This window comes from Numida meleagris, chromosome 3 (assembly GCF_002078875.1).
Source record: "Numida meleagris isolate 19003 breed g44 Domestic line chromosome 3, NumMel1.0, whole genome shotgun sequence".
Taxonomy (NCBI): domain Eukaryota; kingdom Metazoa; phylum Chordata; class Aves; order Galliformes; family Numididae; genus Numida; species Numida meleagris.
The window spans coordinates 106,604,383-106,631,289 of NC_034411.1; the positions used below are offsets into that span (position 1 = coordinate 106,604,383).

At 48.6% G+C, this 26,907-nt stretch overlaps 1 protein-coding gene across 4 annotated transcripts in view; it reads right to left on the minus strand.

Annotated features, from left to right (window-relative positions):
• NCOA1 (nuclear receptor coactivator 1) overlaps positions 1–26,907 on the minus strand; it is a 153,313-nt gene that overhangs the window by 84,453 nt on the left and 41,953 nt on the right. For all 4 annotated transcript variants that reach the window (XM_021389582.1, XM_021389583.1, XM_021389585.1 and 1 more), the window contains exon 2: positions 23,350–23,518. The gene's annotated coding sequence lies outside the window, so the exon portion shown is untranslated. The remainder of the gene's footprint in view (positions 1–23,349; positions 23,519–26,907) is intronic.

Below are 26,907 nucleotides of genomic sequence, written 5' to 3' on the forward strand. Positions count from 1 at the left end.
GGCCTTGCAAAATCCCAAAACCCACATTCAAACCATCTGCATAGCTAATGAGAATACCAATATAATGAGCTCCATGAGCAAGCCCTTTGCTTGTTCCCCACCATCTTCACGCCATGACTGGGAGCACTGCTGGTGGCCCTACAACAACAGGGGACAAAGCTCTGCCTCACAGCCTCCCCCTCCTTTTCCTGGTGGGCATTCATTCTCTCCCAACCCAAAGCCATTCATCAGCACAGAGCTGTGGGGGCTCCTCCTGGGGGATCTCCCACAGGCCCTGGCCGTGGTGCTGGGCACTCTGCTCCGGGTGGCCCTGCTGGGGCAGGGGGGGACCAGAGGGACCCCAGGTGCCTCCAGTCCCAACCAGCCTGGGGTTTGGGATCTCCAGACTCAGACCTCACAGCATGCCAGCAGCACCTGAGCATCATATTTATTCAACAAAATTAAAAACTTGAAGCCCAGCCCACAAAGACAGCTATGCATTTACAACCTATACTGCTGCTGGAGAACAGCATGGTGCAGATCCTGCACACAATGGGCCAGTTGGGTTTGTGGCTGTCCCCTGGGTTCTCCGTGTTACCGAGCGTGACAGCTCTCAGTCTCTGGAAATGATGGGATGTCAATGGTTCACCGACTACATAAAACAGCGCTCGCAGCTGCTGTACCACAAAATAAAGGCAGGTGATGAGACCACATCCAACTTACGGGGAAAACCACATCTTGTTCCTGACAAGGGACTCGCCACAAAAGTACCCAAAGGTGCTTGGGAAGGAAGGAGCACCTCTGAATGAAACAAAGCACGGGAGCAGCTCGGCGCCGTGGGAGAGGCAGCCCCCTCCACACTGCAAATCCTGGGGAGTTTAGGAAGGGAAAGCACCTTCTGCTGATTTTGGCACTGACTGATTAAATCCCAGGTACAGAGGGGAGGGATGATGAGCGGCAGCTGCTAAAGCAGAGGAACGAAAACCCAGATCAAGGTGCTATCTCCCCCATCTTTGTACACAGCAGAACTCCCCAGAATTTGATATTCCCTCTGCTCCGCCGCAGGCACTGGCAGAGCAGGTCCTGCAACATTTCCCCAAGTTGAGCAAGATCGCTCAGGGCTTGGGTCTGCTGGCGGAGCTCTTCATACCTGAGTTGAGAACTGGGGACGCAGGCTGCAATGCATCCACGGCTCCAGAGCTCGCAATCGAGGGCTTTGGGCCACGCTTTCAGACCTGCACAGCACTGCCCATTGGTAGGGATACTGTGGAGGAAGGTGGTGTGCTCGGTCCCGCGACCTTGGTAGCGTTCCAACGTGCTTCCCATATTATAAACAACTGTCCCTGAAAGCATTCTTTGTAATCACTCAGTCAAAACAATCAAGGGTTGAAAGCCACTTTTCCCCAAACTTGGTTTCACGTTGCAGAGATTAGTACAGCTGCACCCGCAGGAGCGTGAGCAAAAAAAGACTCCTCATCACATGAAGATGGAAATAGGCAACCGTGGGTGAAAACTGCTCCAGGGACAAAGAGAGGAGATCTCTTTAACGCAGTGACAAGTGCCTGTGCTGCTCAGCGGGGCTTGCCTTGCCCAGGAATCTTGCTCTCAAAATAGTGCAGGGCACAGGACCCACCAATACTCCCCGAGCAGCTTGGGGATGCAGCTCAGCTGCACGGTCCAGCCCACAGGGACAAAGCTGGAGCTGATGGCAGCTGGGACAACATTACCCATGGCCAAGCATCCTCCAGGCACCTCCGGCACCAAGCAGAGCTGCCCTGTCTTCACCCCACAGAGCTGGAAGGTGTGCAGCCCATCCTGCCCTGGGGATGCATTGGCTGCTAATTCCCAGGCATTAGGAAGAAACAATTCCAAAGTCAAGCGTGAATTTCCTTTTGCTCATCTGCAGTGCTTGAGGGCTCCACTAACACAAGCTCTCCTGAGCAAACAGAGATTCTGGAACTTGCTTTTTGTTTTCAAGAAGATTCCCCCGCACAGCTTGGTTTTGAAGGCTGGGAGCTAAGAGACACCTCACAAAGTCTGCAAGGAAATGGTTACTTCTGGAGCGAGAAACGCTCCTCTTGTTTGCGGGCTTCGGCACAGATTGCTGAAATCATTTTCCAGCTATTGCTTTAATGTTATACTCCAAAAATATCCCGTTTCTTGGGAGCCTCAGAAACTGAAACCAAAAGCGAGCTGGTCCACAAAGCCGTGCTAAAACCGAAACGTGCTTCTAAGAGCTTTTCTATTTCAAAGTGCTTACCGTCCTATAAAAAAAATAGAAGATGATGTCTTTTTCCAAAATACCTTCATGGCTCCCAAGGAGTCACTGCGCCATAAAAACTTTACAACTTAACCAAATGTTGGGAGTGCGTATGAATTTCTATGACGCTCCCAAACCGTACGTCCTCGGTTTCCGCATCAACATCGTTCCTCCTGTGCCCGAGACAGAGTGAGAAATCCTACCAGAGGAATTAGAGTAAGCTCGCAAATGCTTAAAATTAGCTCAGCTAGGGTTTGTTTCCAGACACATTAAAGTACTTTCTTTTTTTTTTTTTTTTTTTGACACGTTTATATCACGATTTAATAAGTTTGGGTTTCGTACAGCTTAAGCTTGATCCTGCAAACAGCTCCGTGTAGAGAGATTTTAGCACTCCTGGGCTGCCCCAAAGAGGTTCCCTGCACAAGCAGCTTACGCTGCAACAAGCGAAGACTCGGGGGACTCTGGGATTCACAGGTGAGCAGACATGAGATGCATTTTCATCTCATGTTCAGCAAAGGAGGTATTCTGCCCGAACACCAAAGCAGAACACCCTGCATTCTGCCTCCTAGGAACACGAGGAGCAGCTTTCAATCCCCTTCAATGCCGAGCCAAGCCCAGTCTTACAACGTCCAAAGCCAGCCAGGAAGCACCGTCTTCACTTTGACTTCACATTATCACCGTGCGACCCAGCCACCCCAGGAACAACCAGGGGACTGCCAAAGCTTGCAGCCCCAGGTGGCATCAAAGTAGCCACCACTGTCATCCCAACCCACCCCCACCGTGCCCACTGACCATGTCCCTCAGTGCCACATCCCCATGGTTCTGGAACACCTCCAGGGACGGTGACCCCACCACCTCCCCGGGCAGCCTGTGCCACTGCAGCACCACTCCTTTGGAGAAGAAATGTTTCCTAGTATCCAACCTGTCCCAGCAGCAGGGCGGCTCTCAGGGTTTGCTGCTTTGGTACTGGCACAGCTCAGGAGGGACGGATGCAGGAGTGTAATTAGCTAAAGGATGCTTTTCCGCAGCTGGAGTGGAGACCTGAATAAGCAGCCAGGCTGGCTTTCAGCATATAATTAGCAGGCTGTTTAATTTGTGTGTCAGGTGTCAGGGTGCTGGGGAACACAGAGCAGCCCTGGATTGCATTTACAGAGGGAAAAGGATTCGCACGTTGGATGAGCGGGGCAGAGAGAAACAGCAAACCCCTCGGGGGGTTATTGAAATGCTTATAGCAGCACAGAAAGGAAGAGACTGAGCTCTGTCTCCCTAAGAAAGGAAGGAAGACTTAAAAGCTAACGAAGAATATCAAGAAATGGAGGTTTGCTGTCTGCTCCCACTTCTGGAAGCGACACAGCCCTGCATCGGGGAGGCCTCACTGCACCAGGCACCCCAGCAAAGGCCCTGTAACCCTGGGAACACGGACACTGGTCAGAGACCAGAGGTTACAGGGTTAAACTTATGGTCTGATCCTACTGTGGGTTTTTTTTCCTGCAACGCGCTTCCAACTAAATAGCAAGGTAACTTCTTCAAGAAGCCTACAGTCTGAGAACTGAAGTGCCTGCCTTCCTTCCTCGTGAGCCTCTGCAAACAGCCTGGATGTAAACGAGCTGGATGAGAAATGTGCATGAGATGGTTTCCATACTTGGTAATCACAGTGCAATTACACCGGTAGCAGAGATTCGGCATTTCCTCTTTCAAGTGAGAGAAATCAGAGTCGATCACGTACTTTGTAACCCCGCTGCAAAGACTACCCAGCAGCTAAAGGTAACCCTGATGCTCAGCCATTCCAATCACAGTTTCTCTTTGCAAACTAACTGAGCGCATCCCAGTGCTCGCAGAGCTTCGGCAGGCACAGGGCTGCAGCCCAGCGCTCCTTGCAGGGGCCCTGGGTGGGCTCAGCTCAGCACAGACATCCTCTCCATCAGTGCTCAGCCTGAGAAACGCTGCGTTCTGCCTTATTTTCCTGCTGAATACCTCGTACGACCGCGAGGATTTGGACCGCTACGTTCACAGGATGACCTGCTGCTCCGCATCCCGTCCCAAAAGGACAGCTGAGGCAGAGCCACTCGCAGGGTCGGGAGCTCAATTTCATGGGAAAAGATGCAAAAACAGAAGCAAGGGACAGTGAAAACGGACATAGCAGGACAGTAGCCATTTGGTGATCAGTCTCTTTAGAAATGCAAACTATGCAACAGTTGCATTCATGTAATAGACTGATGAAAAGTCGGAAAAGTGTTCCAGAAAGCAGAAGGGACGTGGAAAAAAGATAAACGCTGCGTAGGAAAAAGACAAATGAAAGGGATCTGTGCTGTGCCTGCAGTAGCTCACATGAGGTGCAGAGACAGTGGTGCTGGATGCCAAGGGAACACGTGGGTGCAGGAGGACAAGAGGCTTAATTCTGCAGGACTGGAATTCCTTAGCAGGGAATTAACACGCAACAACATTTCTTCTAAGAAGGAAGTTGCAAGCTCGAGCCAACGTACCTGCGTATACTTATTTCTTTGCTTATGTAAGAGTCTGTAAGACTATAAGCAAATTTTGTGGCCTTTGGATATTTCCTGAGTTTCCGCTGCAGATCCAGAGCTTGCTGCCCAGTGGGACAATGTGCAGGGGACATCACCTCCTGAAGCCCCAGGACTGGTGTTGGCCAGCTATCTCCAGGCTGGACTCCTGCCCTGCTGCTGCCATAGGAAGACACTGTAGGAGGCGTTTCTCTCCACCTAGGAATGGAGGAAACTCATACAAAATGCACTCCAGCATTATTTCTGCAGCAGTTAATGCAGAGATGGCACAAAAAAAACATGGGCCACTTCCCAGCAGAGGTTCAGTTTTACCCCCATCCACCTCCAAGGTGAGGAAATCCCTCTGAGTTCACCACAGTTTGGTGGAAAGAAGGCAGAACGCTTGTATAATAGCCACATCTCTCCCAGCTGCAATTCTGAATTTTCTCCAGCATGAGGAAGTTGTCAGAAAAGCTCTTGGTAAGAAAAAAAAAAAAAAAAAAAAAAGTCAGCAAAACGTAAACTCAGCTTTCTGGAGACTTGAAAATGTAGGGAAGAACTTGGTGAGCGGAAGAGAGCCGGTGCGGGCAGAACCGGGCAGGAGAAGAGCTGTATGTCAGCTGTGTGTGCTCCGTGCCATCGTCACCTCTCTAACGAACCCGTGTCTGCTCTGAGAACCTCAGCTTCGTCCCAAACCAGAAGGTGATTCCAAAAACATCCTGGACGACTCGCAGGATCCAGATCCAGCAAAACAACTGCAGCAGCTGGATGGATGGGCGGCAAAGCTATCCAAAGCCAATGGCAACTGTGCGGATGCTCGTGGCAGAAGCGCACCCTAACATGGGGTGATTTCCAGCAGGGCTGGGAAATTGCTAAATTGGCGCCTGCCTTGTGCCAAAGCCAGACCCAGCAGCTGGCTGCAGCCAGCGTTGGGTTAAAGGCAGTTCTGTGTCCTGCCTTCATGATATAATAACTTGGCACTGCTGCAGCGGCAAGCCTGAGAATCAATTACATTTCTGTTCAGTACATCCTGAAATATCAGAAGCTCGTGTCCTAATTAAATATTCAGGCAAAACCTAAAATTACAGCAGACAACTGTGTAATGAATTACCCATTTCACACTGTAATCAATACCTACAAATGCCAGGTAACTAGCAACGCTGCAGCCCGGCAGAGAAAATGCCAAATACGTTACTCCCCATTGGAGTTGGGGATGCAGAAAGAATTATGAAGCTAGTTTTGAAGAGCAGTCCCAAAGTTTTCTCTCTGAGGAGGTGGCGACACATGGAGGCAGCAGAAAAAAAAGGGAAAGGAAAGAGGAAAAGAGCATGGGGGAAAATGGAAGAAAAGGGGGAAGCACTGAGAAATACATGAGTGAAAAGGGAAAGGCATTGGGGAAATGGGGGAAAAGCAGGGGAAAACAAGCAAAGAGAGCCACACTCGGCAGCAACTCAGCACAAACACTTGCAGCCGACGTCCACAGGCAAATCTTACTCTTCACTGATCCACTGCTATGCTGAAATCAGACTGCAAGTACCACTTGACTCCAATTCATTTCCTTTATTTTACTTCTAATTTTACACTGTTCTCCTCCCTTTCTCACTTTTCCACCACTGTATCCATCACCCTTTTACAGATTTCCGAGACCAAATCATTTTATTTTTTGTGAGAGCAGAGAAGTCTGGCTTGACTCAAACCCGGTTCATTGAACAAAATCTGTGTATTCGTTTTTGGGCAGATCACACTGAGTAGATCTCACCAAGTCCATGCAGGCTCCGTGCCTGCAGCTGACTACAGAGCAGTGATGGAGGCTTCGGGGGGACCTTGGTCTCACTGCTGCTGATCAGCCACACCTCTGGAGCTGGCTAATTCTATCCAGACATCGAGCTCCAGGTGTCCCTGTTTGTTGCAGGGGAGTTGGACTAGAAGACCTTTAAGGGTCCCTTCCAAATCAAACAATTCTACAATTTGGCACATCCAAAGGCAAACCCAGCATACGGTGTCCAGGGAGTTCCAACATAACCAGCGTTGACTGGGCAGGCCAGTGCCAGCCTCTGGTCTTGGCCTTAGTGGGAAATCCCTACATCCTAATAGGTTTAAAATTATTAATATCATTACTATTCTTAGTATTATTTAGCAGTAAACATGTCACCACACTTTTCCAAGCCACTTTCAGCACAAAGCAAATACATGGGTTTGATGGAGGAACATGTGCCCAAAGGGGCTGACACTCCAAAGTGAGAAGTCTCCTGAACTGTGAAGAACAATTGCAGATTCATTAATTTCCTTATTTTTACATAAATTCAACACTGGATTTCAGCACCAAACCTGACACCGAGATGCAAGGCTCTTTGGAGCACACCTAAATGCCATGAGATTCAGAACTCATGTGCAAACCGATGGATGAAAACATTGCACAAAGCGCTTCAATAAGCAAAAGAATGACAGAATGATAGAATCACAGAATGGCCTGGGTTGAAAAGGATCTCAAAGATCATCTAGTTTCAAACCCCCTGCCATGGATGGGAAGGGTCGCCAACCACTAGACGAGGCTGCCCACACAGCAGTTTGCTCACACGCCTTCTGCCAAAAGAGAGATGCATGGTAGAGGCTACAGCTAGTTTTAATTTAAGCTGGCTCTTGTCCCAGTTAGTAATTGCTATTTCCAAGCTTTGGGAATCATCTAAGCACTCTGCAATGAGTTACAAGATCATGTGGAAGCTTTCAGAGGCAACAGAATAAGGGGTTTCCATCCATTTGTACACACTGCTAAACAACCCCACAAAACTATAATTGTGTTTTACTGAGACTCAATTGAAGACCAAAAGGAATAGGAAGGTTTCTTATTATGGAGCAACCAGGGGTCCTGCTACATAAAAAATTAAAAATCCTACACGTAAGATAATTACTAACTTTCAGGCTGATTATTTTAGTATCTGTCAAAATACTTTAAAATTCATTTTGAGCATTTGCTCCTGCTTACACAGAAATTCAGCACTTCATCAATTCATTGTTAGCCTGTTCTGAGAGGTGCTTGATGTTTCACACACGAAAAGCTCTTTACTAAAACCCTAGTTTTGCTCTAGATAAGCCCTAACAAGATCCCCATTCTTATCTGGGCATTTTTTTAATTACGTAGCATACCTTAAAATTTGCAACAGTGCAAGCTGGGTTTTGTTTATTCTTCCAACGCCAACTTAACCAAAGCGACAGCCTTAATATTTCACTGGGATTGCTTGATAAAGTCATACAATCATAGAATCATTAAGGTTGGAAGAGATCTCTAACATAAACTAGCCCAACCGTCCACCTGCCACCAGCACTGCCCACTAAACCACATCCCTACATACCACATCTACACCTGCATGCAGTAATTTTCGCACTACCTACCAAGAGATGTATAAACTTAAAATTTAGTAGAACAGCAGAAGTGAAACCCCTCGATTTAGGGTAAGAAGGAGCACAGTGCACAAATCAAGCTCCGTTTAGAGAAGAGCGTGCCCAGGTCTGTGCAGAGCTCACAGGGAGATAGCTTCGTGCTCCCACCGCAGCCGAGCCAAGCAGCTGTACAAAGCACCTCCCCCTCTCCTTAATCTAAGCATGTTGTCAACACGGCTAAAGCAAGAGAAATCTGCAAGCATAATTACACCTTGGGACTGCTAACATGACATTCTCTAATAAGTACTCCCCTGAGCATCTGCTGATCTAATAATTGGCACTAGGAAATAGCGCGTGCTTATCTGCACGGCGATGAACGCGGTGACTAACCGCAGCGGCAAGGCACCGAGCTGGGGCAGCTACGGGAGATGGGGAAGCACCGAGAAGTTGGTCAAACTTTGGGACATCTGTCACAGTGCAACGCTACGGCCGCTATTTGGCACTTCAGACATTAGCAGAAGGGTATGAAAGCATTTTTATCTGTAGTGCACCGGATCGGAGCGGCTGCCGTTGCCATGCAGCCCGTCAAAAGAAGAAATAAATAAATAACATCCAGACCCGACGGGAATTTCAGGAATGGCCATTCTTCCATCACTCAGTCAAAATGACATTTTAATTGAATTGGACAGTGAAAAGCATCCTCCAACACAATGGCTGCGGTAGGCAGCCTCCTTTGGGCTTTCTCGTCCATTCAAGCCACAGATGCAGGTACAGCTTAGGGTCACCACTGCTTTTATTTCCTGTTATCTCTTTATCTCACCCTGGCATTTCACCAAAAGCCGCCTGGCCGTGGTGCTGGGCACCAGCTCTGGGTGGGACCAGAGGGACTCGGGGTGTCTCCAGGCCTAGCCACTCTGTGGTTCTGGGTTGGGATCACACCACTGAATACGCCTTTTGAGCACTATTTGTCGTGACTCTGTCTTTAAGCACCTGGCTGTGGCTCTTCTGGACACAAGAACGAGGTGATCGTCCTGTCGGTGCCAGGTTTGGCCTTGCTTTTGTTGGAGCATCATTGAAGTGCGTTCTCCGTCGCCATAAAGTTCTCCTCAGCATGAGCTAAGCCAGCACAGTGCCTTAATATCTCCTAATTAGCCAGTGGGTGTTAATGCTAAGAGGCTCCCTTTGCTGAGTCAAAGAGGGATGGGCTAAAGGAGGAAGTTTCCGAGGTGCAGCAGAGTGAAGCCTCGTGAAACCCCAGTACGAGTTCATGGTTCCTCAAAGGGTAGCACTGCTTGTGCAAAGTTAGATGTTGCAGGAACGCTGCTGCCTTCCAACCACAAACAGAAGGCTTCTACCTCTCAAAAAAATGTAGAAGAATTAGAGTAAAAATAGCCAGCGTACTCTGACACAATAAAAATCCATGTGATTTCTTGATGCCTTCTTGTGTCAAAATGGGCACAATTTTGCCCAGACCGTGCTTCCCTGCAAGCCCAAGTGCCTGGTGCCTGCTCTGCCACACACTGGAAAAAAGAGCTCCAAGACCATGGGCAGAAGAGAGCTACATGTTCCCTATTCACAACTAACAATAGAAAACAAACAACATTTTATAGAAACAGACATTAGAAAAATGTCTTGTGCCTCAGGCCCTGCAGAATGAACAGAGAAAAACTTCCCCTTCTGCTGTGAGCTAAAGGTGGTCTGTAGCTTTCAGGTAGGTCTTGCTGCAGAGAAGAACAAGGCAGCATCCCATCCCATCTCATCCAACCCAACTCATCCCAACCCATCCCGGATGCTCCAGGTCCCTCCACCCGCAGTAGTGGTGGGAAGAGGCTGCCACCATCTTGTGCTCCAGTGCTGCCAACCCCAAACCCAAGCTGCTTCAGCAGCATTTCTCTGGACACTAATACTCTATTCTCCTGGAAATCCCTTCCTGTCCTCTGGAGAGGGAAACCTGCTGCTCCTCAGTCACGGTGAGTCCATTCGATAAGGAAAGGTCATTAATTCACAAACCAAAAAAAAAGTACAAAGAACATTTCTTAGCAAATATCCCCAGAGATCTTTGAGTAGAAACATAGTTGGGTCCAACTGACCAGGCAGGATTTGGGAATTTTCCTTCTAGAGCCATAAACTGAACGGTTCAGAGCAATACACAGTTCCCCCTTCCCTCCAAAAGAGCATAGTTCTTCCCAACATATTCAGCAACACAGAATAAGAAAATCATTAAGGTTGGAAAAGACCTGTAAGATCACCAAGTCCAACCACCAATTCATCACCACCATGCCCACTAAACCACATCCTGCACCTTGGCAGTGTAAAGAGTTAAGCAATACTGCACCCAATTTCTGTGCCAAATGTTCATGCTCATCAGGTAGGGAGCTTGGTAGGTAGTTTCTCCCGAAATCAAGCAACCACCTGACAGGTGCTGCTGTTCCAAGGGTTTGCAGAGGATAATCTCCTTAAACAGATATCACAGAGAGCGATGATTAAATAAGGAATTTCATCACTCAGCCCAGAGGTCATTCTGCAGAGTCCAGCCCAGTCCCCTGCTTGTTTCCCTGGGCACAGCTCCAAAAATGAGTTTATTGTCACATTTTGTATTTTCATACACTTGGTGACCATACCAAAGTACATCATGATCACTCAGCTTCACAACATATCTACCTGGTAGGTATTGCTTTCAGAAGGAGTACTAAAAACCCTATGAAACAGAGCTTAACTTGCTGGAAGCTGCTGAGAAACACAGGGAAGAACTCAAATGACACCTTAATTAATAATCTATGTTTTAAAAGCAGAATATATTCTTCCGGTTAATGGAAGATCACCTAGCAGTGCTCAGCCAACTCCTCTTCTTCTTCTCCAGCAATAAACAAAGCCAAAGCAAATGCTCAGACAAGTTTCCTCCTTCCCAAGAAGAATAGATAAGTGGTGGGTGGGTGTCTCACCCCTGCAGACACCCAAGGTCAGGCTGGACAGGGCTCTGAGCACCTGAAGGAGCTGTGGCTGTCCCTGTTCATTGCAGGGAGTGGGACCAGATGGCCTCTGAATGTTTCTTCCAACTCAAATGATTCTATGGTTCTATACGTCTTCCAAAATTGGGAGTGCTGCTGACACCTCTGTAGTCTTAGGGAGAAGAAAACCAGGAAGAGAATTTAGGCTCCTTGCCCGTGATCAAGCATTATCTGTGGTAAAGCAAATTTCTGACCCTAAATTACTGCAATCGAATCTCTAGATAACATCTGATTCCCCGTAGGACAGCACACAGCAATATCCTGCCCTGAAATGCCAGCCTGCTAGGAACAAGAATCACCACCACGCTCTCAAGCACCACATAGAAGCTCAAAGCACGAAAATGAATCACAGCAGGAAGGAAAACCTTAACGGCTCAATGCAGCATTAATTACTGCTTCTTGCTCCCAAGAAGTAACCTCAGAGAGCAATGGAAGCGCAGTGTGTCGCGCTGGGAGCACTGGGGTCACAGCCCAGTAGGATCATTTCCCCAGCATTCACCAGCCTGACACCAAACGATGCTAAGCAGGTTCCAAAGGGCTGCATGGGAAGCTATTGATGCTCTGTACCTCTGGAAAGAAATTCAGAGCACCCGTGAGAGAGGCCAAACCTCCAGCTTCAAGTCTACTCTGTGCACAAACAGTGTTCACCACTATTTGCAAGAAATTTTGCAGCTCCTTAGTGAAGTGTAAGCATAAGGCAAGCACAACTTGGGTTAAGCTTTTTCTAATGAGGTCTGCCAGTACTGACAGCACTTTACAGCTCAACAGGAATACTGAAATGCACGTCTGCAGAACAAACAGTACATCAGCAAGAGCAGCACGTGCACCTCCTTTCACCAAACTCAGGGCAAGCACGGTGCCCTCACCCAGTTCTCCTTGGGTTTTGCATGGCGTAGCTCGCAGAGCTGGTGTGCAGGGCATCCTGGAAATGGAAACTCTGCGTGACTTCTTCATAAGGCACTTCCTCAGATACGTGCTGTGCAAAAATAAAAATTCAAAATAGGGCATTGCTCAGCACTACAGTTGTGATTTTGCAAGGCATCTCTAAGCTCACTGAGCTACCCAGCTTCCAAGAGTAACCTAAAGGTGATGCGTTTGAGTTTAGAGCGGAACATCCAGCATGGATGTGGGTGCTGCTGGGAGACCTACACTGTTCCTCATGCCCACAGCATGCTCTTCATTCCCATAGGATGCTGTTCGCTCCTGCAGGACACTCCTTATTCCCATAGGATGCTGCTCGGTCCTGCAGGATGCTCCTCACCCCACAGGATGCTCTGCTGGTCCATCTCGCTCCATCCCCAGTGCCGTCCACTTGAAACCCAGCTGTCACTCAAAGCCCAAACTGACAAGTCCTATTCCATCCATAACAACCACAAAGCAACATCTGTTTAAGCTCCATCTACCTACGAGAGTTTTTTCTTGACTGCTTATCCCCTTCCTGACTGCTCATTCCCATTCAGCTGCATTCGCCAAGTGATGCAATGGAGGAACAAAAGGATTTCAAAGGTCCCTGGGGCTCCGTTTGCTTTCCATAAAGACCTCCCCCTAAAGCCCACCCCGAGCTCAGCATCGTGTGCCAATACCACTTTGCATTTTGGGGTGCTGGGGCAGCCTTTCAGCAATAGTTATCCAACACACCATTCCTTTTTGCTTTACTGTAGAAAGACAGATCTGCTTCTCCATTATGTAATTCCTACATACGCTCTCCTTTAGGCTTTTCTCCTTGAAGCGAGCTGCAGAGAGCTCCTGTAGCATTAGCTCTGCAACAAAGGCATCTGCAGGAGGAAGCTTGCAAAACTCAAAGTTCAGGAGGACCCACTGGGAGATGCTCCAAAAAAACCACTGTTAATTTGTTGGCAGGGAAAATCAGACAGGGCTTCATTTTGTACCCACATTTCCTATACATTGCCTCTGGATAAACACAAACACCCCAAGCTGCTTTGTTTCGCCTCTCACAAACCATACCCTTGCTAGAAGGAACTGCAGAAAAATCATGCACCTACTATCTTGTGCCCTAGATACAGAGAAAAAAGAAAGAGTGGTGATCAATTATATTTAAATGGGGGGGAAAGGGCAATCTCATGCTGCAGAAATGGTTTTGAGTGCACCCTGGCAAAGGGAAAATGGAGTCTTCTGTAAGGAGCGTGTGGATGCAGAGGCACAGAGGAATGGGGAAACCAGGAGGGGTCAGGGAGCTCAGCTCCCCCATGGAGTAATGTGAGGAGAAACTAATTAAAAAGCACAGGCCGTGGGGAGCTCCAGGAGGCAAGGGCTGCAGAAACAAGACCGAAACGCCGCTATTAAATCACAGATATTAATAGTGGCTCTGTTAAAATGGAGGGCACCGATGACTTTGCTCCCTCTGTTCAGCTGGTGGCATCTTGTGTGCAAAGTCGTCGTGTTTGCAGCCGGCTTCGGTTGTGAGTGGAAAGCACAAACCTGCTTCTTGCCAGCAAGCCGGGCTCCCCTGGAACCCAAATGCTCTTGGTGGGCCACGCTGTGCTGCACCCTGCAGAGTTGCACCTGCAGAGCCTGCCATTGGCTACCAAGGACAGCGCCAGTGGCAATAGGTGACATTGCCGTGCCTTGAGGCCGCATGCAATACAACAAACTACACATTAGAGAGGCAAAACGACATTAAAATCCTTTCCCAACCCTACTCGGCAACCCTTAAAACAAAGCATTTCCAAAGCACAAAAATAGGCAAGCGCCTGAGAAAAGACAGCAGAAAGGCTGGGCTGCTCCACATCACGCTTCCCAAAAGTAGGACATCTGTTGAAAGGCGTAGGATTGCACAAAGGTGACAAAGGGCTGCGAGCTATAAGTAACCCCGTGTCACTTCTGCTGAATTCTCCCCCAAAATTCTTCGCTGCAACAGAGCTCCAGAGACATCGCTTCTCGCTTTGTCCAACCAATCAGTAATCATTAATGAATTAAGCAGTTCCCAAAAGTGCAGGAATGCAAGCGGAAGACCCAATTTTTTTAAAGAAAATTTCACCTGGGGAAAAAGAAATACAAAATAGGGGGAAAAACCTACCTGGCTACAAACCCCCAGCCGAGCACCCCTGGCATTTGGTGGAAGATAAAGCATCTTACAGCGCAGACTGCAAAAACGGAAGGCCAGCTTACGTAACCCAACTTGCACACATGCTAACAAACTTATTCTTGGTGTAACTGTGAAGTCAGCGCTGCAGATATGTTTCTGCAACAATGTGCTGAGGCCGCTAGCACCATGTTTTGAAAAGGGAAGGTGAAACTTGCAGCAAAAAAAAAGAAACAAAAAAACTACCTGGTATTTACTAAGCCATTAAAAAAAGAGCAGAAATGATCAGCTCACAAGGACCTGTGAATGTGCATGGAGCTGAGTTTCATGACCGCAAACCCAAGTGCACGCAGTGCCTACAGCTGCTCCAACAACAGCGTCAACACGAGGGCTCCAGCACTTCAGCGTGAAGTTCACCCTGGTGCAAGGATGAGGCTTGCTTTCTATGGATGCCATCACACTGTTACATAAGGAACAGTTCTCTTTCCTTTCCATAATGAAAGCCTGAGCAATCGAAGCTGCACGAAGGCTCAGGTGCAGCACGGTGCTACGGGGGCAGCGGGACTGGGGCTGCCACACCTGGGTGGTGGCGGCTGGATGCACAGAATCATAGCATCATAGAACCATTTCAGTTGGAAGGGACCCTTAAAGGCCATGTGGTCCCACTCCCTGCAATGAGCAGGGACACCCACAGCTCCATCAGTGCTCAGAGCCCCGTCCAGCCTGACCTTGGGTGCATGGGGCACCCACTGCCTCTCTGGGCAACCCACTTCCTTAATTCTAACAATATTCCACACGCTGGGGGGCTCTCTTTGTAAGATACACAAGTCAGACTACTTGATGAAGTCACACAGACAGGAGGAGGAAAGCATCCAACCTATTTTCAAGAAATGCCACACCACCAAAATACAAAATAAGAGCAATTTCACTGGCAAGTCTCACTTCCTATCCTTGCGTCACGGCTATCACTTCCTCTGCTGACTTACCCTTAGAAACAGCAAAGAACTAGGCTGCTGTGTGTGTTCTTTCTTTCCGTTCTGCTGGCAGCTTTGGGATGGGAACACCTTGCAGTGCTGGAAGGAAGCTCCCATGATGTCTGCAGGATGAGCAGCCGAGGTGGGTGCCCCTCGCGCACCTCGCAGCAGAAGTTCCACCAGCTGCCAGGAGGTATTTATCAGGCTGCTAATGAGTTAATTAAAATTTTTAATAAGATTTCAGTACTTACTGGAATTATTTACCCCATGTTGCACAGTCACAGCGCTGACAATAGGTGGTAAGTGGTACACACACTGAGTTTTATTTTTTTTCATGACTATCCACTTGTCTGCAAATGCTCTCATCATTGCTAACAGCTGTAAAATTTATCTGTCCTTCATATTTAACATGCAAAATAGCTGCTGGATTGCTTCTACCCTGTTATTCATCCATTATTACCCCATCATTTGCACAGACCACCGCAGCATCCAAAACCCAGACCCAGCGCACTGACAACAGCAGGGTGGGAAAGGTCTGGAGGAAAGAACAAGCAAACACCGTCTAATTGTAATGAAGCACAGGGATATGATGGGATTAGCATTGTGTTTTGCTGCACTGCCATTCTTCAAGGCACTTGCATAAACAATGTGCTTACACCAACTGGAGAAGCTCCCTCCCCATTCCTCCATCAGCCAGGAGACCGCTGCGCAGCTGTATTTCCATCTAAAGATAGATGGAGTCTGGAGAGATCTAGAGCAAAGGGAGCCCATTTGTGACATTATCCTATTATATTCAAGAAAAAATGCTGCAGCTGTATCTGTACATCATCACTCTGACATGTGCTTGGTCTCTAATTACTTGTTTTTATGAATTAAAGACACAGGAGAGAGGGATGAAAGATGAGATCACAGAATGTGGGGAGACAGTTTTAAACTAAAAGAAGAGAGATTTGGGTTAGACGTTAGGTGGAAATTCTGTACTCAGAGGGCGGTGAGACCCTGGCACTGCTGCCCAGAGCTGTGGGTGCCCCATGCCTGGCAGTGCTTAAGGCCATGGATGGGCCCTGGGCAGCCCCAAAAGGAGGTGTACCCATGGCAGGGGTTGGGACTGGGTGGGCTTGAAGGTCCCTTCCAACCCAAAGCATTCAGTGAATCCATGAGATGACAAAGACAAGGAGTTCCGAGGAGCCCTGCTGCTCACCCCGCAAGAGCTTCCTGCGGCTCCGCTCCGTCTGAAAGCCTCCAACTTCTCCCACTTCCTACAGCTGGCTGCCCTCGAGAGACACACAGTGAAGGAGCACACACTCACTTATGCTGCAAGAAAGAGAAATTGCATGAAACTCAACCGCTGACCACTTACATGACCACTAAACACATCCTGCCCTGCTACACGAGGGTTTTTTCTGTGCCCTAATGATGGCAATGTATGGATCTGGATGGCACGTCCCATGAATATCCACAAATTCCTATTTACAGCGCCCATCCCTTGCCAAGAGCCACATTCCTGCTTTGCAGAAGTTATGCATTTAAAGGGCTGGGAGACACAGAGCACATCAGAGGGTGATGTCTCTCCCCTTGGCACCTCCTCACTCTCCCCGCTCTGCTTCCATGGGCAGAAGTCCCATTCCACAGCCCCCACACAGAATATCCCGAGCTGGAAGGGACCCACAAGGAACACGGAGTCCAACTCCTGGATAACAAACATCTGTCAATAACACCGTGTCTGCTCCGTTTTCTTTTTATTTTCAACTCCATCCAGATCTTGAATGACCTTTTCCCGCGCATTGATTTCCTCTGTTGTCCTTTCTTGCGGGTAATTACGGGTTTTGAAATGCCCATTCAGATTTTCATTGCGTTTGCTGTAGGTTTTTGTTAATCCTTCCACTCGAAGCATGCAGTTTTCCCCAATTTCTGCCTCCAGATCGCTTACTATTAGAGCTGCCACAGCCGCAGAGCTCCTTTGAATACGTTCCTGTTGCTCTCAGAATTTCATCCCGATATCTTAATAAAAGATTCTCCCTTCATTTGTTATACATTCCGGGAGACACAGAAACTGCTCGACCGTATAAATCCAAAGCTAAAAGACAGACAATCCATCTGATATACTGTTACTTTGTTATTAAAATCTGCTAATTAGTTTGCCTTTCCGCTCTTCACACTTGGGCTTAAGACAGCAGAGAATTTCCCCACAGATAGGACCGGTCCCTTCTTAACAAACCGTTCACGCTTCTAACAGGAGGATGCTTCCTCCCAGGTGACGTTTGGATATGAACTGTAACAAGCAACGGGGCAATTTTCCTTTGATTTCGAATTTCATTTTAACTTCTCAAAATATATTTTAATATACATACCGCAAGCTCATCTGTAGCTGGGATTTGTGACGGCTCCATTAAACAAATGTATGCCTTTCATTGTACAAAGAACAAGGTAAAGGGAGCACATTAAAGCCAGGGCTTTATGGACCTCGGGAGACTACAGAAATCTGCAAGGGAAGGCTGAGGTCCTCAAGGAAATGAAAGCAAAAAGCAATGCTGAAGAGTTTGCAGTACCACCTCTGCCTCTTTGCAACAGCCAGCGCTCCCCTAACCCCTAACTGAGCGCTCCCAAAGGGAAGCAAACATCAGGAATAGAGCAAGTGATGGGAATATACAGGGAAAAAAAAGAGGTTTTTCGAAAAGCATCGCTTACCTTCTCACCTATAGGCAAGAGAGTTCCTGTGAACGGGCTACAGCAGTGCCAAAGCCCCAGGTGAGAGCCATCCCACTGCACAGCTGAGGCCAGCAGTTTCTCTGCACTCTCTGTGGATGCTGAATTTCACCTTGTGTTGGACACGGCCAGCAACACGCTAGGATTTGCTAAGCACCATCCGAGGTGCCGGCACGGCAGGGCCAGGACAGCACACGGTGCAGGAACACGTAGCGAAGAGGAACAGAATTCACATTTGCATCCCTAATCACCAGGATTTCATGGGAGGTGTGGCCCTACAACTCGCCTGTCACGAAAATTATTTACCAGCATTTCTGGTTCTTGGAACGTACGGCTGCGGATGACGCCACTGTCTCAGCTCACAACCTGACTCACCGGTAAATAACCACCACTGAAACCCGTACTCGGGCAAAACGGCCAGGAAATGCTTCACATTTTGGCCCCTTCTTCCACCTCCTCCACACGGATGCAGCAGCTCCCTGCAACCTGCAAGAAGGTGCGACGGCAGCGTGCGTGTTTGAGCGTTGTAAGTGCAACCCTTCTGCTGCAAACGGCAGGAGGAGAGCCGGGCACCGAGCAAAACGTACGCAAGCGGCTCGGCAAGGAAGTAAGAACAACAGAGAAACTCTTCTCGCTTGTTGTCAGCCGAGCGGTGGGTTTGGGGTTTTGTGTTTGTCTTTTGAAAGTTTACCAGAAACAGATCTAACTGGCCCTGAATTATTGACAAGTGGTTACACAACTCGCATCAGCGCTACAAAAATGATTTTAGTGGTGAGCGGGGCGAAAAAGAAAACAGCCTCTAACTGAAAGCACGAGTACTCCTTACCGAGGGTTTAACTCTTTTCAAATTTTCCTCTTTCAAAGGAGGATCAAAAGCACCGAAACAAACACAAAGGCGCTCGTAAGCAGGTTTATTTGTTATTTCTTGAAGATAAAAGGACGCCTCTCCAGGTATCCTGCTGTGCCACATCTTCCAGCACAGCTGCTGCACAGAGCAAGGGGAGGGAAGGCATCCTGCAGGCCCTGTGCTCCCCTTCCACACGTCCTCGCCCCTCCCAACAGAGCCCAGAACCTCAGAGCAGCAGGAAGAAAGCTCTCCCAGATGGGGACAATCCCAGCGTGCCTTGGGGACGCGTCATGCCCAGCAGGACAAGCACTCACCTAAGTCTGTGTTACTTTAAGATGCCTCAAAAGAGGGGAGGCAGAGAGGTGGGGGGGTGTACCATCTGCTCTGCCTTCGTGAGGCCCCAGCTGGTGTAGTGCATCCAGGCCTGGGGCCTCCACTACAGGAGGCACGCGGAGCTGTTGGAGTGGGCCCAGAGAAGGGCTGTGAGGATGATCAAAGGACTGGAGCACCTCTCCTATGAAGACAGGCTGAGGGAGTTGGGCTTGATCAGCTTGGAGAACAGAAGGCTGTGAGGAGACTTCACTGCGGCCTTCCAGGACCTGAAGGGAGCTTGTAAGCAGGAAGGGGAGCGACTTTTTACATGGCCTGATAGGGACAGGACAAGGGGGAGGAGTTTTAAACTAGAAGTGAAGATTTAGGTTAGATGTCAGGAGGAAATTCTTTACTCAGATGGTGGTGAGGCACTGCCACTGCTGCCCAGATACGTGTGGATGCCCCATCCCTGGAGGTGCCCAAGGCCGTGGATGGTCCCTGGGCAGCCTGAGCTGCTGGGGGGCACACAGCCCATGGCAGGGAGTTGGAACTGGATGACCCTTAATGTCCCTTCCAACCCAAGCCATTCTGTAATTCTCTAGTCTTTTCCTTCAATTTTTCCATGCTGAGCAAAACGTGATCCAGCCAATCACTGGGTAATGCTGGAACAGAAGGAAGGCAGAATTTCTAACAGAGAGAATTGGTCCCACACCAAAGAGGTGCCCTTGAGAGGGTCAGTGACGTAGCTAACAGCACCAACAAAGAGCTACTAAAATAGCTGAAACAATGGGAGAAAATAAATCGGTACCGCTTTATAACCTTCTATCCACAGGAAGGGCTTGTGCAGCAAATACTGCATTAGGCAAAGAACAGCAAATCGTTAAGCCCTGAAAACACACAGGCTCACTTGAGTGTGGTTTTCAATTAAATGATACATCATCTTTGTTGCCCAGGAAGCAGAGATTCCTTGAGGGCAGCAGAGAACCCAGCAGACTAAAAAGCCATTAAGACGCCCGGCATCATTTCCCGTCCCTGCTGGATGCTGACTGCGATCCCGTTCAGCCCGTGCACCGGCGCGTTCCCAGCCCATCTCCCTGGCATTGCTGGCACTACCTGCACAGGGGATGATGAATTGAGCTTCGCAGACCCACAAGAAGAGAAAAAATTTGCATGAAGGCTGCAGCGATGCACGGGTCACGGTGAGACGATTGCTGCAGAAGCAGCTCCAGCATTGGGTGATGCTCCCATTACAGCACTGTGTGCAAAGGGGATCCCGGTTGGGAGCATTTCTGGGAGCTGTGGGCTTCGTGACAGCAGTGGTGACAGCAGCGGGACGGTGACATCGCAGACCTGGGCAGGGGTTCTGCAGCAGGTGTGTGAATATGGCCAAAGAACTCATCTGGACCAGAGCAGAAATCCAAAGAGCTCAATCCAAAGCTGCATTCGCTCAGAATTTCTAGGAACCGTAGGTTAAATTGATGAAAGAGGTTGCTCCAAAAGATAAGCAAAGTGGAGGTCTGGGTGTTACACAAAGCAGCCAAAACAGCTACAACCACAGCTCCCCGTGGCAGCCAACACTGAATATAAGATGACCAACTCCTTACTCAGGTGTGAGGCACTGGCACGGGTTGCCCAGAGAGGCGCTGGTGCCCCGTCCCTGCAGACACCCAAGGTCAGGCTGGACTGGGCTGTGAGCACTGATGGAGCTGTGGGTGTCCCTGCTCATTGCAGGGAGTGGGGCCAGATGGCTTTTAAGGGTCTCTTTCAACTCAAATGATTCTGAGTTTAAATGTTTTCTTGGTACCTCTGCCATGAGATAAGTGTCCCAAATATTTCCTGCGTAAATACAGCACCCAACCTGACTGTTGAACTACTGGGGGCTGGAATTGGATGATCATTAAGGTCCCTCCCAACCCCAAGCCGTTCTATCATTTACATGTGAAAACAAGAGCACCTGATGGTATTTTAAGATTTAAAAAAAAGGAACAGAAAAAAGCTCTCAGAGGTGAAACTACAACCAGCTCCCATAGCAGCACCATTCTCCCTTCATTTCTTACAGAGCAGCCAAAGTCACCAGCAGACATCTCCAATCCCATCAGCTCTTTCCTGTGAATGCTTCTGTCGGCGGCACTGTGCAGATACCTCTGCAGCGGGTACCGCAAACACCCAGCAGCAGGGACAACCCAGGGAGCTCTTTCCACAGGGCTGCAAACATCTCTGTTCCCATCAGCAGGGCTCAAACAACATCCCTCTCTGAAACTACCCAGAAAGGGGAGTGCTGTCGCTGCCGGCTCTGCCATTGTCTTCTTCCTGTTCCCGCTGGTAACCAGAGGCTGCATCTCCTGCAAACATCTCGCTAGAGATATGCTTTGTGAAGTATTGCAACGCCTGAAAACCTCGTTAACAGCAGGAAATCTGTTTAAAGTGGAATGAATATGATCATTAAGGAATAAAGAGGGAGTTTCAACACGGCAAAGACCTAGGGCTAGGGCGGGGAGGTGGTGGCTGCACTAGCGTGTTTACAGTTTTACATCTCAAAGTCCCATCGCGGGATAATGGGGAAGGGAACTCCACCAGATCAAACTAACTTAATACAAAGCCAAAATGTCCATTTGCTAGTGGAAAGAATGAAACTGAATATGGTAGGTAGGGGGAAAAAGAGAAAAGGAAACGGATGGGAGGTGCCAGGTGGGACGAAGGCAGTGCTCCCCACACACATAATTCCGGGGGCTACTCCGTCAGCTCCTAAATTAGGGGAAATCCAGAGCACCTCAATTAAAATCCACCTAGAGCCCTTCCTCCACACAACACACCCCATAACTGGGAATGTACCCTTCCCCTGGCTGGGCTGCGGCTGCCGTGCTGACGTTCGGAGCTGTCTCAGCTCAAGAACGCGTTATCTGCTCTCAGTGCTTGGGGATACAGGTGGGGAAAAAAAGGGAAAAAAGCAGAGGCAGCCCACCCCTACACACTGAGCTGCAAGGTCACCCTGCCACGGGCTGGGTCTGGTCAGGTGCCGGAGGGAAAACCAAGAAATCCCAAGAGCAGCAGGAGCTCAGGTTTTTTGTTTGCTTGCGATACGGTTCCCTCACTTCCAATGAAAAAGTAGCTGCTATGTACAGAGGGAAAGGTGAGCTTTTTGCGGTGAAAAATCCTGAATTCACCTGTTTGTTAATCAGACGAGTCCGCCAGCGTAGCTTAATCATTAACCCGAAGCAGCGCTCCCAGGGCTGGCTCCTCCATGTTTAAGAGACGCGTGGGGACCGGCGGTGACAATGCGTGACACCAACACGACGACACTGCCACAGCCAAGCCTCATTCCTGCCACTGTCCCACCCCATGCAGGCAGAGCCGAGCGCTCTGCCCAAAGCACGGGACCGCTTTCTGCTTTCCATTGTGCTCCAGCCAAACTCAGGTCCCACTCCAAAGCGACAGCAGCTCACTCATTGGGGAATTACGGTACCAGCAATATAAAAGTCCATCAGCCGTAGTGATGCACGTCATTTCTGCACTACAGTATGACACTTAGAGCTGACTGCCCGGTGCAATTTGCAGGGTTCCTGCTCCTCGTCTGCAAGAACAAGCACTCCCAACAGTGCTGGGGAGAAGCTGAGGACCCACAGCCGTACAGCAGCTGCAGCCCAGCCCAGCCTCTCACCGCTGCTTGCTTTTACCATTCTGTTCATTTCTAAATATATTCTGCTGTCTTTCCAAATTACCACTCCATTACAACAATTTTCCTTGAAGATACTGCCGGCTGTGGGCAAACCACAGGAGTGTTCAGGTTGTTACAAGCATCAGCTAGTTAAGTGCTACGAGGATGCTGAGCGCACACTTCTCGCTCTCCAAGTTGCATTAGTCCTCACCGTGAAACACCCTCATCTCCCAAGTTTGAGACTTAGAGAATTCTCAAGTTCTGGACTCGATTCACCTGATCAGAAGCCTTGAACAGCGCAAGCCACCTGGCAACGTAACGCTGACACACCACAACTCACTCCTTAGCACAAATCCTCGGCGTGCCACTCTGTCACCGCAGCAATTAGCTATTCCATTTTGCAAAACGTATTGAGAAAGCGCAGTTGATTAGGGCGGTAATTGCATCTTTATGAGCTTTTAAAGCAACTCTCGTAGCCAGGAACACAGGGCAGACCAACTGCGCATCTCATGTACGGCAAATAATCCAGAGAAAGCCAAGGACGGAGAGAAACGGTGACTTTTGCTTTCAGCACTGTCAGTAATTAATTCCACATGAAGAGGTGCTCCAGCGCAAGCCACCCCCGTTGACAAGCTGAAACCATTTTTTTGCCAGAGGAAAGAAGAAACAAAGGCCTGCAACCTTACCTCTATCTCCCAGAGGTGAAAGATGGCTCATGGGAAAAACTGGACTCTTCAGGTGATTAAACAGCAAACCAGCAGGGTCCTAGAGCTTCAGCAACCGCGAGCATTGGCCGGCCATGGGCAGTCTTCACGTGAACTCTTCCGATAGGGGCCCAGCACCAATTTCCGAATCCTGCCGTGGAAAAGACAGTTTGCATTATCTCTCAAGTAATTCACAAGATGCAATTTTTCAGCGTTTTAAGTGGGAAAACGGCAGAGTTAAGGCCAACCGCTAATTCGCGGCGGCGTCACTAATAGCTTGTTGACCTTCTCAACGCTGGAAATTGTGAAGGGCTTTCATTATTATCATTTCTTCGGAAAAAGAAATCGTCAAGGTTCCTCAGCCTGTAAGTTACGTGGGGAAATAAAACAAACGAGAGCTGAATACTCCGAGCGCTGTGCATCTGGAATTCTCCCCTCCCTCTTTGCCAACGCCACTCCTAAGGAGTAACCGTTCCCCTCCAGAAAAACCCCGCGCGCATCTCGGAGCAAGGCAGCATCGACGCGACGAGGAGATAAAAACGAGCCCCGGAAAATTACAGTTGGTGTTTACAGGCAACGGGCCGCAGACCACCACCGAACTCGTAAAACACTGAGATAATTGGATCGCTCGGTGCCTCGCAAAGGCGCGGATGGTAAATTGCTGCTGTTACTAAGCTTTGAGCTAGATCCGGATCAAGGGGATTTCTCAAGTCCCTCCTCTTCCGCAGACCTGCGGCATCGCCTTCGATAACGACGGAGCCTCCGAACCCGAGACGAGCTTAAATAATTATTTCCCTCCCGAAGCACACGTGCTGTACAAACATATCAAGACGTCCACTTGCTTCTGCTATCCACTCTCCTGTAAGCCGCACCAGTCTGCACCTTGTTCCTCTCCACCCAAATGCTGGTTATTTGTTATTTCAACAAACCCATGCTACTTGGTTGAAAAAATTGTACTCCTCGTATTACTAAGTACTGCCTGAATTCTCATGAAAAGTCATTGAAAAACACCTACAGAGATGAGCTTTAGAAAATGGTTTCCAAGCCCCTCCATGCAGGGTCTACAGCCAAGCTCGCTCCCTGCACAGTCATCGATGAGACACAAGTCACAATATTGCCTTGGAACTTTTCTTTGAAGCAGCCATACTGCTTCAAACATTCAAACATGCAATTAATCTTAATTGACCTCAGACACCTTGGAGCCAATAGGAAACTCAAGTGCATAATTGCAAGGACCCTCTGCAGTCGAGAAGCAGTAGGTCCACATGTTCCCAACGGAGATATCCCATGGGCATATGGCCTCCATGGAGATGCGGCCCCAATAGGAGATGCCACCCCAACAGAGATGCCCATGGCCAACCCATCATATAAGCTGGCACAGAGCTGGCAGAAAACTCCTTCTTTTTTTAATGGCCTTTTGTGGCCTTCTCTTTTTTAGACACACAGCCCAGCTTGCAGGACGGACAGACAAGCTGTGGGGCCAGGTGTGGGACTGGAAGAGGCAGCAGGTGGATCAAGTTTGGTCCCCAAGGAAGCACCACATTCAGAGTCTGCATTAGTGTGATAAACTACTTCCAAGGCATGCCTATTTTTTTCCTTTCTCTCTCCTTCTCACAGGGTTACAGCATTACTAAGGTAAATTTAGGGCTCCAAATACGAGCACCTAAGGTGAGACGAGGAAAGAGCAATCATTGCCTCAGACCCATTCCACTCTTGCTACTACAAAAGAAATTACATGGATGCAGTCATTAGAATGCCATCCGTCATTAGCAACACAAGACTATTATAAGTCACTCACTGCAATTTAGTCATGAAAAATCTAGGAGGCAAAAGGAGAGAAGACAAAGCCACAGGGAGGGGATGGCCACTGAAGCACCCAGCCCCGCACGCACATGCAAGGGAATGGGCACAAAAATGGCACGCACACTGCTGTATGGCTCTGGCTCCCAGTCTGAAAGTTGGGTTTTACCCACAGGAGACAATCTTGGAATTCTGAAATAAGATGCATGGCTCAGCTCACCAACAAGGTGTGGTCCAGAAAGGGAAGGGAGCATTTTAATGGCAGACACTGGGATTCTGAGGAAAGCCAGAGGTCAGCAGTGGACACGGTGGAATGATTTGTAACAACCAAATCTCTCACTAGAGCAAAACCTAAACCCACGCCCTCCATCCTCAGCATGGTGGGAGGCCTTTCTCACCACCCTCAGGATAAACAGACGGGTTGATTCAAAGGAGGGAGTGCTAAAATACAAAAAACATGAATACCTACGGAAATGTTGAGAATGTCTTTCCAGATTCCTAGAGCGAGGTGTGTGGCTGGGGGAAAATCAGGCTCCCACCGATAAACAGGGAGATTGTTCCTGTCTTATAAAATCAACTACCCACCTCAAGCTGCCTCTGATGAAACTGAAAGCAACTATCAGATTAATATACAGAGAGATATGAGAGAAAGAACAAGTCAAGTGTTCCCATATTAAAATGTATCCGAAATGAAGTGGTACGAAAAGCAAGAGAAGTCAAGTGGCACAGGAAGAACCACAATAAGGGTGGGTTTGAGTGTTTCAAGTTATACAGATTATCCAGGAGCAACAAATTCCAGCAGCAGCTGAATTTGAGCAGCTACCAACAGTACTACAGGAACAGCAGAAGAATGCAATGAATATTGCTGTTTGTTAATTAAGAAAGAAAGCAGATGGTATAGTCAAGCCACAGGATGATACAGAAACACCTTCTGCTCCAAACAGCATTTCAGGCAGATGTGAAACAACAGCTAACAGAGTTGGTCATTTTAAGTTGAGAGATCTTCACAGAATCGTAAGATCCTTAGAGTTGGAAGGGACACTGAGAGGCCATCTGGTCCCACTCCCTGCAATGAGCAGGGCCACCCACACTCCATCAGTGCTCACAGCCCCGTCCAGCCTGACCTTGGGTGTCTGCAGGGATGGGGCACTGCCATCTCTCTGGACAGCCTGTATCCCAGGGGCTTTAATGGAGTTGGATAAGAAATCTTCTGGACCGCTCATCCGCTGCTCAGCAAGAGTTAATTTGAAGATTTGGGAACGCTAAGAAACACTGATGTGCCAAGATTTTAAACACAAGGCGGATGACCAGGCAACAAGGAGCACTCAGTGCAGCTCACATCACAAGGAAGACGAAGGATGAGCTGCTATAAACTCTGATCAGGAATAACAGGAAGTAAATAACTGAGGTCTATCAACACCGATCAGTTCTCTGTGTTTTTATCAGGACTGCAAGACTGGCTGCAAACCCCAGCAGCTCTGATGCAACGTACTTGGAGTTCTGTAAATCATTTAACTCTGCAAAGTATCATTTCCAAAGTAACTGGAATTGCATTACGTAACACGGAATACATTAAATAGATTAATAATTGGCCAAGTAACAAGTCGTAAAATAGAACCAGATCATCATTAATCAGGTGCTCGGGCTGAAATCCCAGAGGAATCAGTCCTCGCGCCCGACATTACTCATGTTCCTACAGGGCACGAGCAAGAGCCACTGCGCCTCCAGTTCACCTCCAAT